Source organism: Pristiophorus japonicus, chromosome 2 (assembly GCF_044704955.1).
Source record: "Pristiophorus japonicus isolate sPriJap1 chromosome 2, sPriJap1.hap1, whole genome shotgun sequence".
Classification (NCBI taxonomy): Eukaryota; Metazoa; Chordata; class Chondrichthyes; family Pristiophoridae; genus Pristiophorus; species Pristiophorus japonicus.
In genome coordinates this window covers 155253616-155266175 of record NC_091978.1, presented here as the reverse complement: position 1 = coordinate 155266175, position 12560 = coordinate 155253616, and the positions used below count along the sequence as shown (strand labels likewise).

The 12560-nt window shown below is 45.0% G+C and overlaps 1 protein-coding gene across 1 annotated transcript in view; it reads right to left on the bottom strand.

Moving 5' to 3' along the window:
* scfd2 (sec1 family domain containing 2) overlaps positions 1–12560 on the bottom strand; it is a 544849-nt gene that overhangs the window by 54008 nt on the left and 478281 nt on the right. The window lies entirely within an intron of this gene.

The following is a 12560-nucleotide window of genomic DNA, read 5'->3' as shown; positions in this document are numbered from 1 at the left end:
AATTGGCGGGCGGCGAGGAGCGGAAGATTGGCGGGAATCGGCGTGAATCAATGAGGAGCGGAGGATCGGTGGGCGGCGAGGTCCGAAATCCGGCAAAACCCGATTCGGCCCCGAGGATTCCGGATTTCAGACTATTGATTTTCTTGTCTGAAATCTGGCAAAACCCAAAAACTGGCACAGAGTCAGTCCTGAGGATTCCGGATTTCAGATGTTGTATCTGTACTAGGAATTCTTTTTTAAAAGAATGATTTTTTTTACATAAACATACCAGCAAAATTAATAGATTGGTACTAAAACATACCATTTTTAAAAAGCTTTAAAAGTTTCAAATCTTTAAAGAATTCTATCACTCATGTTCCATGAAGAGAGTGTCCAGTCCACTCCTCTCCTAGGCAGTTTTTAAGACAATACACTCGACTTCATTTCAATGCATTATAATATTAGAAAAGAAGAATTTGCATTTATGCAGTGCATTATCATATCCTAAGGACACCCAATGGATAACTTTTGAAGTGCAGTTAATCAGGAAACCTGGCCGTCAATTTGTACATTGCATGTTCTACAAATAGCAAGTGAATGAATGACCAGATCATCAGTTTTTGATTATGTTGGTTAAGGGAAGAAGGACGGTCTGGATACCAGGAGAATTCCTTGCTCCAAATTGTGCTAAGAAATCCTTTACATCCAGCTCAACAGAGCTGCATAACATCTCATCCAAAAGACAACACCTCTAACAGTGTAGCAATCCTTCACCACTGGCTCATATGCTCAAGTCTGTGGTGGGACTTGAACTCACAAACTTATGACTCAGAAGCAGAATGTTACCAACTGAGCTGAGCTGAAACATTCTTCCTATTATAATATTTAAATGAAGATTTGGTTCCTTTTCAGCTAGATCACTTAAGGCTGTTCAAAATGGCCTGCTTAAAAATCACCCTTTGCACTAAAGCAGAGCAGCTCTGACTATTAGCATCTAAGCCAGATTTTTCTAGTCAATGTTCCAGTTCTGCACCATCAACCTGAATGATTGAAAAATATACCCGACTGTCAATGATTTTAAAGTCTGGTTCAAGTGTGATTAACAGCACGGGTGACAAAGAGTGTTAGAGACCAGCAAAGGTTGACCAAAAAATTAATAAAAAGGGAGAAAATAGACAGAGTAAATTAGCAAGAAATATAAAAACAGATTATAAGAGCTTCTACAAGTATGTAAAAAGGAAAAGAGTAGCAAAAATAAGCGTTGGTCCCTTAGAGGCGGAGACAGGAGAAATACAATGGGGAATAAGGAAATGGCAGAGACTTTAAACAAATATTTTGTCTTCACAGTAGAAGACACAAAAAGCATACCAAAAATAATGGGGAACCAAGGGGCAAAAGAGAGTGAAGAACTTAAAGTAATTAAGATCAGGAGAGAAAAAGTACTCGAGAAACTAATGGGACTAAAAGCCGACAAATCCCCTGGACCTGACGGCCTACATCCTAGGGTTCTGAAAGAGATGGCTGCAGAGACAGTAAATGCATTGGTCATGATCTTCCAAAATTCCTTAGATTCTAGAACAGTCCCAGCAATTTGGAAGGTAGAAAATGTAACCCCGCTATTCAAGAAAGGAGGGAGAGAGAAAACAGGGAACTACAGGCCAAGTTAGACTAACATCAGTTGTCCAGAAAATGCTAGAATCCATTATTAAGGATGTGGTAGAAGGGCATTTAGAAAATCATAATGGGCCTAAAATTGCGGCCTCGCCGGGTCTGTACGAAGTGCACACACACCCGCCATGGCCTCGCAAAAGCCGGTTGTCGGGGCGCGATGTGCATGCGCCCAGAACCGGCTTTTCCGATTTGTCAAGATTTGTTGTGACAGAATCTACGCATCCCCGAGAGAAGGACATCCGCATGGGAGAGATTGCGCTATTTGCCCAACGCATGCCCAGCGACTGTCCTTCAAACTTTTACACCTGGTAAAAGCAGGCGTATAATCTACTTTTACCAGGGTAACACTTTTAAAACATAGAAAAATTAAATGTAATCACTCATTTTTATATTAAAAACCCTGTCCATTAAGTTTATTTTTAATCCTATTAAAACACATCATTTCCAAAAAATATACTTTTTAAAAATATTTCATTTCAATTAATTTTAAATATATGAGTTTTTAAAAAAAATTTATTATGCTGTGTTTCTTGTTTTAGAAGGGTTTTCTCATTGATAGTAATGGGAACTCGTAAAAACGGAGTTCCCTTTTTTATCAATGAGAATACTACCGAGTGATTGGTGGTCCAGGCCCATGTGACTCCAGCACTGCCGTACATATGGGGAAGTCACCTTCCCGTATGTTGCACAGCGAATGGAGGCCTCCGACCGGAATCCTACATTCCTCCGGGACCACCAGGTATTTTCGCAAAAATTTTTTCAGTCGGAGGCGTTCGTCCGAAGGAAGCCTCCGACCACAATTTCCCCCCCAATATGATTAGACCGAGTCAACATGGTTTTATGAAAGGAAAAACAAGTTGAAGAAACATTTTGGAATTTTTTTGAAGATGTAATTGGCAGGGTTTGTTAAAGAGGAACCAGTGGATATAGTTTATTTAGATTTCCAAAAGGCATTTGATAATGTGCCATATTAAAGGTTCTCACACAAGATAAGGGCTCATGAGGTTGAGGGTAATATATTAGAATGGATAGAGGATTTCCAAACTAACAGAAAACAAAGAGTAGGGATAAACGGGTCATTTTCAGGTTGGCAGGCTGTAACTAGTGGATTGCCACAAGGATCAGTGCTTGGGCCTCGGCTATTTACAATCTATATTAATGACTTAGATGAAGGAACCGAGTGTAATGTATCCAAGTTTGCTGACGATACAAAGCCAGTTGGGAAAGTAAGCTGTGAGGCACAAAGAGCCTGCAAAGGATTTAGACAAGTTAAGTGAGTGGGCAATACACTGGCAGATAGAGTATAATAGTAAGGAAATGTAAGGTTATTCACTTTGGTACGAAGAATAGAAAAACAGAATTTTTTAAAATAGTGAGAAACTATTAAATGTTGGGGTTTAGGGAGATTAAGGTGTCCTTGTACAGGAAACGCAGAGAGTTAGCATGCAGGTATAGCAAGCAATTAGGAAGGCAAATGCCATGTTGGCATCCATTGCAAGGGGGTTGGAGTATAAGAGTCAGGAAGTTTTGCTACAATTGTACAGGGCTTTGGTGAGAGCACACCTGGAGTACTGTGCACAGTTTTGGTCTCTTTATCTGAGGAAGGATATACTTGCCTTAGAGGCTGTGCAACAAAGGTTCACTAGATTGATTTCTGGGATGAGAGGGTTGTGATTCCTGGGAAGAGACGGTTGTCCTGTGAGGAAAGTTTGAGTAGATTGGGCATTTAGGGCCCAAGTTTCCCCAGGAGTTGCTCCGTTTTTTTTGGAGCAACTTGATTTTTCTGGAGTATTTTAAAAATCCCCATTATGCACATTTAATTTGCTCCAGTGTAAGTGAGTTAGTTAGGGTTTTTTTTTAGTTTAGTTTAGTTTTGTTCAAAAGGGGGCATTACCAGCCACCTACGCTGTTTTGGCCATTTAAGCCAGTTTGGCCAGCTAATAGTTTCTCCAAACTAACTTGGGCCAGCGTATGTGTCCGCACAGAAAAACCTTATGGAGAGTTAAGAAATCAGCGCAGGTAGACAGAGATTGGGGGGGGGCGGGGAGGGAAGCACAGGGGACCTTGCAAAGCACTAAACACCTTCTCAATGTAAGTCCTTTGCAGTCAGAATCAGGTGAATTTATAATGGGGAACAAGGAAATGGCAGACAAATTAAACAAATACTTGAGTTCTGTCTTCACTAAGGAAGACACAAATAACCCCGAAAATATTAGGGGACCGAGGGTCTAGCGAGAAGGGAGAACTGAGGGAAACCCTTATTAGTCAGGAAATGGTGTTAGGGAAATTGAAGGGACTGAAGGCCGATAAATCCCCAGGGCCTGATAGTCTGCAGCCCAGAGTACTTAAGGAAGTGGCCCTAGAAATAGTAGATGCATTGGTGGTCATTTTCCAACATTCTATGGACTCTGGTTCAGTTCCTATGGATTGGAGGGTAGCTAATGTAACACCACTTTAAAAAAAAGGTGGGAGAGAGAAAACAGGGAATTATAGACCGGTTAGCCTGACATCGGTGGTGGAGAAAATGCTGGAATCAATTATTAAAGATGTAATAGCAGCACATTTGGAAAGCAGTGACCGGATCGGTCCAAGTCAGCATGGATTTATGAAAGGGAAATCATGCTTGACAAATCTTCTGGAATTTTTTGAGGATGTAACTAGTAGAGTGGATAAGGGAGAACCAGTGGATGTGGTGTATTTGGACTTTCAAAAGGCTTTTGACAAGGTCTCACACAAGAGATTGGTGTGCAAAATTAAGGCAGATGGAATTGGGGGTAATGTATTGACGTGGCTAGAGAACTGGTTGGCAGACAGGAAGCAAAGAGTGGGAATAAACGGGTCCTTTTCAGAATGGCTGGCAGTGACTAGTGAGGTGCCGCAGGGTTCAGTGCTGGGACCCCAGCTCTTTACAATATACGTTAATGATTTAGACGAAGGAATTGAATATAATATCTCCAAGTTTGCAGATGACACTAAGCTGGGTGGCAGTGTGAGCTGTGAGGAGGATGCTAGGAGGCTAGGGGAGTTGGACAGGTTAGGTGAATGGGCAAATGCATGGCAGATGCAGTATAATGTGGCTAAGTGTGAGGTTATTCACTTTGGTGGCAAAAACAGGAAGGCAGATTATCTGAATGGTGACAGATTATTAAAAGGGGAGGTGCAACGAGACCTGGGTGTCATGGTACATCAGTCATTGAAGGTAGGCATGCAGGTACAGCAGGCAGTAAAGAAAGCTAATGGCATGCTGGCCTTCTATATTTCTATGTTTCAACAACATTCATGAAGCATAAAACCATCAATAATAATTAAAAAGTAAATAAATAAAAAATAAAACTTATGTCCTAGTCCTATCTTCATACTGGGCCGAGGAAGTCAGCGGGCCGGGAGGCCGTTCGGCCGGGGATAGGGGCGGGACCACTTACCCAGGAGAACGAACCAGCAGGCAGGCAGGAGAGAGAACTCACAGAATGCAGCAGGCAGGCAGGAGAGAGAACTCTCAGAACACGGTAGGCAGGAGAGAGAACTCACAGAACGCACCACGCACCGGCAAGCCCTTCGACCAGGGTTAGGTGCGGCGAGCCGGCAGGACACGTTGGAGGGCGAGGAGCTACTGCGCATGCGCGCAGATTCCACTGTACATGCGGACAGTTGCCGGCACTGTTTTCGCCGCAGGTCTGTAGCTCCACCCCCCCATTGCTTTCACCACGCCACACTAAGCCCTAGGACGGTCCATGAAGCGGGGAGAATACGGAGCTACATTTTCAGCATCGTTTTTGGAGGAGAAAGTTGGCGCACCACGGGCAAGTGCGCTGGAAAAAGGGGTTGGGAAAATTTGGGCCCATACTCTCGAGTTTAGAAGAATGAGAGGTGATTTCTTTTCCAACATATAGGATTCTGAGGGGGACTGACAAGGTAGATGCTGAGAGGTTGTTTCACTTGGCTGGTGTGTCTAGAACTAGGGGGCATAGTCTCAGAATAAGGGGTCGGCCATTTAAGACTGAGATGAGGAGGAATTTCTTCACTGAGGGTTGTGAATCTTTAGAATTCTCGACCCCAAAGGGCTGTGGATGCTAAATCGTTGAGTATATTCAAGGCTGAGATAGATAGATGTTTGGACTCTAGGGGAATCAAGAGATATGGAGATCGGGCGGGAAAGGGGAGTTGAGGTCAAAGATCAGCCATGATCTTATTGAATGTTGGAACACACTAGGGGTTGTATACTCCTGCTCTTGATTCTTATGAAGCCAAAGTAAAAGAGCCATCACTCACTTCCTGACCTCTGGTACCCTTTTTCTCTGTCAGCACCTGGATGCCAGGGAAACTCACTCTGCCAAGGGCAACTTTGGAAAACACTTAGGCACCATATTTACTCAAAACCACTGTCAATGCACATTGTCTGCTACAACGGCCTCTGCAAGTCTTCAGGAACACTTAATTTATAGGGTTAATGTTACCGTTCATCATGGGATACTTGCATTCATATGGAAGTGGTGTCATGCCACTCACATGCTTTTAACATGGTGTTCTCTCCCTCCCAAAGAGAAGTCCACACATAATCATCGGCAGAAAAATGTGACTGGGAAAGGAGCACCAGCACTTAAAATCCTGAGTTCCTGTAAAAAGGAGGTACAGGTTGAACCTACCTTATCCAGAACTCACTTATCTGGAACCATCCCTCGTCCAGAACCATTCCCGGCCACTGGGTGGCGCATGCGCAGAACTCCGACATGAACAAATTGAAGTCCTTCCTCGCTGCCGACTCCTGCAATCACTGGCCTGACTCCGTGATCCACTGCCCCCCCAACCCCCCATTATCTCTCTGCCGCATTCCCAGCCCCAAGCCAGCGAGCCCCGATATCCCCTTGCTCAGTTCCTGTACCATCCAATTGACGTGACCACCCCTTGTCTGGAAAAATCCCTTATCCAGAACAGGCCATGTCCCGAGTGTTCTGGATAAGGGAGGTTCAACCTGTATAAGACACATGGGAGAGGATGTGGGAGATGGCGAAGTTGGAGGTGAGGTGACAAGAGAAGGTTGGTAAAGGTTGAGAATTAGTCACCATAGATGGTGTGTCAGTTTTATTTGCTTTCTCAAAGTATTGCAATTCTCTTACACACAGCAATTACTTCTTCAAGGAGAAATGTCACTGTGCGCACAGCTAAACAAGCACATCATAGCGGGTGCCAACCAGGAAAAAACTGGCCACTCAAAGCACCACCCAGGCACTTCCAGATATGAATCTGCTGGCACGCCCAGAGTCACAACCATAGCACTCTTGCCTCTGAGGCAGAAGGGATGTGAGTTCAAGTCCCATTCCAGAGACTTGAGCCCAAATATCGAGGCCAACACTCGGCAGTACTGAGGGAATGCTGCACTGTCGGAGGTGTCGTGTTTCGGATGAGACGTTAAACTGAGGCCCCGTCTGCTCTCTCAGGTGGAGGTAAAAGATCCCATGGCACTATTTTGAAGAAGAGCAGTGGAGTTATACTCTGTGTCCTGGCCAATATTCATCCCTTAATCCACATCACAAAAACAGATTATTTGGTCATCATCACATTGTTGTTTGTGGAAACTTGCTGTGCACAAATTGGCTGCCGCATTCCCTACATTGCAACAGCGACTACACTGTACAAAAAGTATATAATTGCCTGTAAAGCGCTTTGGGACGTCCAGAAGTCGTGAAAGGCACTATATAAATGCAAGTCTTTTGGACCTGAGCCTTGAGTCGTCTGTAATGTTGTTTTGCAGCTCCCGAGTTGGGCTATTGTTTGAGGCTCAAAAATGCTTTGCGCTTGCGATCTATTAGTTCTTCGATTTCCTGATCATTTTCATCAAACCAGTCCTGGTGTTTTCTGGTTGAGTGACCAAGTCTCTCTTCACAGGCACTGGTTATAGAGGCTTGGAGGGCAGACCAAGTGCTGTGGGAATTCAGCATCTCAGGGTCATCAAGGCACGCCAGATTAGCTGTGAAGCGCTGGCTGTATAGGGCTCTCTTAGCTGGGTCTCTAACTGCCCCGATATTAACTTTTTTGCGGAACTGCTTCTGCTGTCCCCTCTGCTTTGGGGCTATGTTAATGTTGATGATGGATCGGATTAGACGGTGGTCCATCCCGCAGTCGTTAGCTCCTGTCATTGTGTGGGTGATGCGCACATCCTCTGGCTCGGACGATGACATAGTCAAGCAAGTACCAGTGTTTGGAGCGAGGGTGTTGCCACGATGCCTTGTATTTGTCCCTCTGGTGGAACAGGGTGTTGGTAATGAGGAGTTCATGTTCTAGACATTTTGTCAGGAGTAGAGTACCACTGGAATTGGCTTTCCCTACCTCCTCTCTGCCAATCACGCTTCCCCAGAGGGCTGTGTCTTTGCCAATCCTGGCATTAAAATCATCCAGGAGGATCAATTTGTTGCCCATGGGGACACGGGACAAGGATGTCTCAAGGTTGGAATAAAAACCCTCTTTAGCCTCATCCATTGTGGGGGCGTACGCACTGATGACTGTGGTACATTGGTTCCGAGATAGGGTGATACGGAAAGTCATGAGGCGTTCATTGACCCCACAGAGGAAGTCTTTGAGGCGGTCGACCAGCTCATTCTTGACGGCAAAGTCGACTCCATGAAGGCGGCGTTCTGCCTCTGGTTTCCCTTTCCAGAAGAAGGTGTAACCTCCACCATGTTCCTTCAACTGGCATTCCCCTGCCCGCCGGGTCTCGCTTAGGGCGGTGATGTCAATTCCAAAACGTCTGAGTTCCCGGGCAACTATGGCGGTGCGGCGTTCCGACCGATTGCTGTTGGGATTATCCATGAGGGTCCTGACGTTCCAGGTCCCAAACTTCATAATGACGAAGTGGAAGATGCCTGTGCGTGAGTTCTTTTAACGTGGGGTGGCCGCTGCACACCGGCAACCACACGGGCTTAGCTGAACAAGTTCTTGGTCCAGTGGCAAGGGGGTCCAAGACAACTGGAGACCAGGCACAGCTCGATAAGCCTAATTGCCTACGGCAAAGTGTTGGATGCAAGCTAGGTTGGGGGACAGGCATTAGGAAGGTGACTTCCAAAGTTATTTTAAAAGATTAAAAGTTGATAAACGTTCCCAATTTATTTCAAAAGTTTCTGAGAGTTATTAAAACGTTTCAAGAAGTTTCTAAGAGTCGTTAAAAATCTAAGATGTAAATCAATAATAGATTATAAAAGTGTCACCAATTTAAAAAGTTTCTAAAAGTTGTTAAAAGTCAAAGATGTAAGTTAATAATAGATGTTTAAAAGTATTTTGGTTGGGAGTCTAAAATGTAAGTTTTAAAAGTTCTCCCAAATTGTTTAATAAGTTTAAAAGTTGACTAAAAGTTAAAAAATTAATTAAAAATTGGTTGGGAGTATGAGACGATGCCACGCCTCATAAGAACATAAGAATTAGGAACAGGAGTAGGCCATCTAGCCCCTCGAGCCTTCTCCGCCATTCAATAAGATCATGGCTGATCTGGCCGTGGACTCAGCTCGACTTACCCGCCCTCTCCCCGTAACCCTTAATTCCCTTATTGGTTAAAAATCTATCTATCTGTGACTTGAATACATTCAATGAGCTAGCCTCAACTGCTTCTTTGGGCAGAGAATTCCACAGATTCACAACCCTCTGGGAGAAGAAATTCCTTCTCAACTCGGTTTTAAATTGGCTCCCCCGTATTTTGAGGCTGTGCCCCCGAGTTCTAGTCTCCCCGACCAGTGGAAACAACCTCTCTGCCTCTATCTTGTCTATCCCTTTCATGATTTTAAATGTTTCTATAAGATCACCCCTCATCCTTCTGAACTCCAACGAGTAACGACCCAGTCTACTCAATCTATCATCATAAAATAACCCCCTCATCTCCGGAATCAGCCTAGTGAATCGTCTCTGTACCCCCTCCAAAGCCCGTATATCCTTCCTTAAGTAAGGTGACCAAAACTGCACGCAGTACTCCAGGTGCAGCCTTACCAATACCCTATACAGTTGCAGCAGGACCTCCCTGCTTTTGTACTCCATCCCTCTCGCAATGAAGGCAAACATTCCATTCGCCTTCCTGATTACCTGCTGCACCTGCAAACTAACTTTTTGGGATTAATGCACAAGGACCCCCAGGTCCTCTGCACCTCAGCATGTTGTAAATTCTCCCCATTCAAATAATATTCCCTTTTACTGTTTTTTTCCCCAAGGTGGATGACCTCACACTTTCCGACATTGTATTCCATCTGCCAAACCTTAGCCCATTCGCTTAACCTATCCAAATTTCTTTGCAGCCTCTCTGTGTCCTCTACACAAACCGCTTTCCCACTAATCTTAGTGTCATCTGCAAATTTTGTTACACTACACTCTGTCCCCTCTTCCAGGTCATCTATGTATATTGTAAACAGTTGTGGTCCCCGCACCGATCCCTGTGGCACACCACTAACCACCGATTTCCAACCCGACAAGGACCCATTTATCCTGACTCTCTGCTTTCTGTTCGCCAGCCAATTCTCTATCCATGCTAAAACATTTCCTCTGACTCCACGTACCTCTATCTTCTGCATTAACCTTTTGTGTGGCATCTTCTCGAATGCCTTTTGGAAATCTAAATACACCACATCCATCGGTACACCTCTATCCACCATGCTCGTTATATCCTCAAAGAATTCCAGTAAATTAGTTAAACATGATTTCCCCTTCATGAATCCATGCTGCGTCTGCTTGATTGAACCATTCCTATCTAGATGTCCCACTATTTCTTCCTTAATGATAGTTTCAAGCATTTTCTCCACTACAGATGTTAAACTAACCGGCCTATAGTTACCTGCCTTTTGTCTGCCCCCTTTTTTCAACAGAGGCGTTACATTAGCTGCTTTGCAATCCGCTGGTACCTCCCCAGAGTCCAGAGAATTTTGGTAGATTATAACGAATGCATCTGCTATAACTTCCGCCATCTCTTTTAATACCCTGGGATGCATTTCATCAGGACCAGGGGATTTGTCTACCTTGAGTCCCATTAGCCTGTCCAGCACTACCCCCCGAGTGATCGTGATTGTCTCAAGGTCCTCCCTTCCCACATTCCTGTGACCAGCAATTTTTGGCATGGTTTTTGTGTCTTCCACTGTGAAGATTGAAGCAAAATAATTGTTTAAGGTCTCAGCCATTTCCACATTTCCCATTATTAAATCCCCCTTCTCATCTTCTAAGAGACCAACATTTACTTTAGTCACTCTTTTCCGTTTTATATATCTGTAAAAGGTTTTACTATTTGTTTTTATGTTTTGCGCAAGTTTACCTTCGTAATCTATCTTTCCTTTCTTTATTGCTTTTTTATTCATTCTTTGCTGTTGTTTAAAATTTTCCCAATCCACTAGTTTCCCACTAACCTTGGCCACCTTATACGCATTGGTCTTTAATTTGATACTCTCCTTTATTTCCTTGGTTATCCACGGCTGGTTATCCCTTCTCTTATCGCCCTTCTTTTTCACTGGAATATATTTTTGTTGTGCACTATGAAAGAGCTCCTTAAAAGTCCTCCACTGTTCCTCAATTGTGCCACCGTTTAGTCTGTGTTTCCAGTCTACTTTAGCCAACTCTGCCCTCATCCCACTGTAGTCCCCTTTGTTTAAGCATAGTACGCTCGTTTCTGACACAACTTCCTCACCCTCAATCTGTATTACAAATTCAACCATACTGTGATCACTCATTCCGAGAGGATCTTTTACTAGGAGATCGTTTATTTTTCCTGTCCCATTACACAGGACCAGATCTAAGATAGCTTGCTCCCTTGTAGGTTCTGTTACATACTGTTCTAAGAAGCAATCCCGTACGCATTCTATGAATTCCTCCTCCAGGCTACCCTGTGCGATTTGAGTTGACTAATCGATATGTAGGTTAAAATCCCCCATGACTACTGCCGTTCCTTTTTCACATGCCTCCATTATTCCCTTAATTATTGCCCGCCCCACCGTTAAGTTATTATTTGGGGGCCTATAAACTAAGCCCACCAGTGACTTTTTCCCCTTACTATCTCTAATATCCACCCACAATGATTCAACATTTTGTTCATTCGAGCCAATATCGTCTCTCACAACTGCCCTGATATCATCCTTTATTAACACCGGCGCCTTTGGGCCGGCTTGCCTTACACCTTTGGCGGGGTGTCGGCCGGAGGCGCGGCCGGCTGAGCCGAAGACTGACTGTATCCTTCTGTCCCTGACCGAAGGGACCCCGTGCCTGTCCCTTCAGCCCCGGCCTCGGAGTTCCTTCGACGGATTGAACGCCGGCCTTGGAGTCCCTCCAGCCGGCTCCACGTCCTCGAGTCCCTTTGGCAGGTCATCCTGGAGTCACCTTGGCCGGCCAGACGCCCTCCGAATCCGGTGCAGAGACCCTTTGGTCCAGGCATGCAGAGTCCCTTCGGCCGGGGACAGAAGCGGCCGGCACGGGGTCCCTTCGGCCAGGGACAGAAGGATGCACAGTCAGTTTTCGGCTCAGCCGGCCGCGCCTCCGGCCGACACCCCGCCAAAAGTGGAAAGCAAGCCGGCCCGAAGGCGCCGGTGTCGGTGGTCCGGGCACATACAGAGGGAACACAAGCCCAGTCTGTGCAACCTGCTCTCATCATTTAACCCTTTCAGCCCTGGGTATCAGTCTGGTGAATCTGCGCTGCTCCCACTCCGAGGCCGATATATGCTCCCTGAGGGGCGGGGCCCAGAACTAGGCACGGTTACTCCAAGAGCAGAGCGAGAGCGGCAGCAACTCAGCAGAGTAGAAAAAGTGATGTTGGCACAAGAGTATTGGTGAGCAGCTGATGAGTGGTTTTTCTTAGTATTAATTTTATTTCTGCTAAGTTAGTTGTTTATTTCTGCTAAGTTAGTTGTTAGTCTATTAAATAGAGGCATGGCAGGGCAGCTCAGTGTAATGGAATGCACATC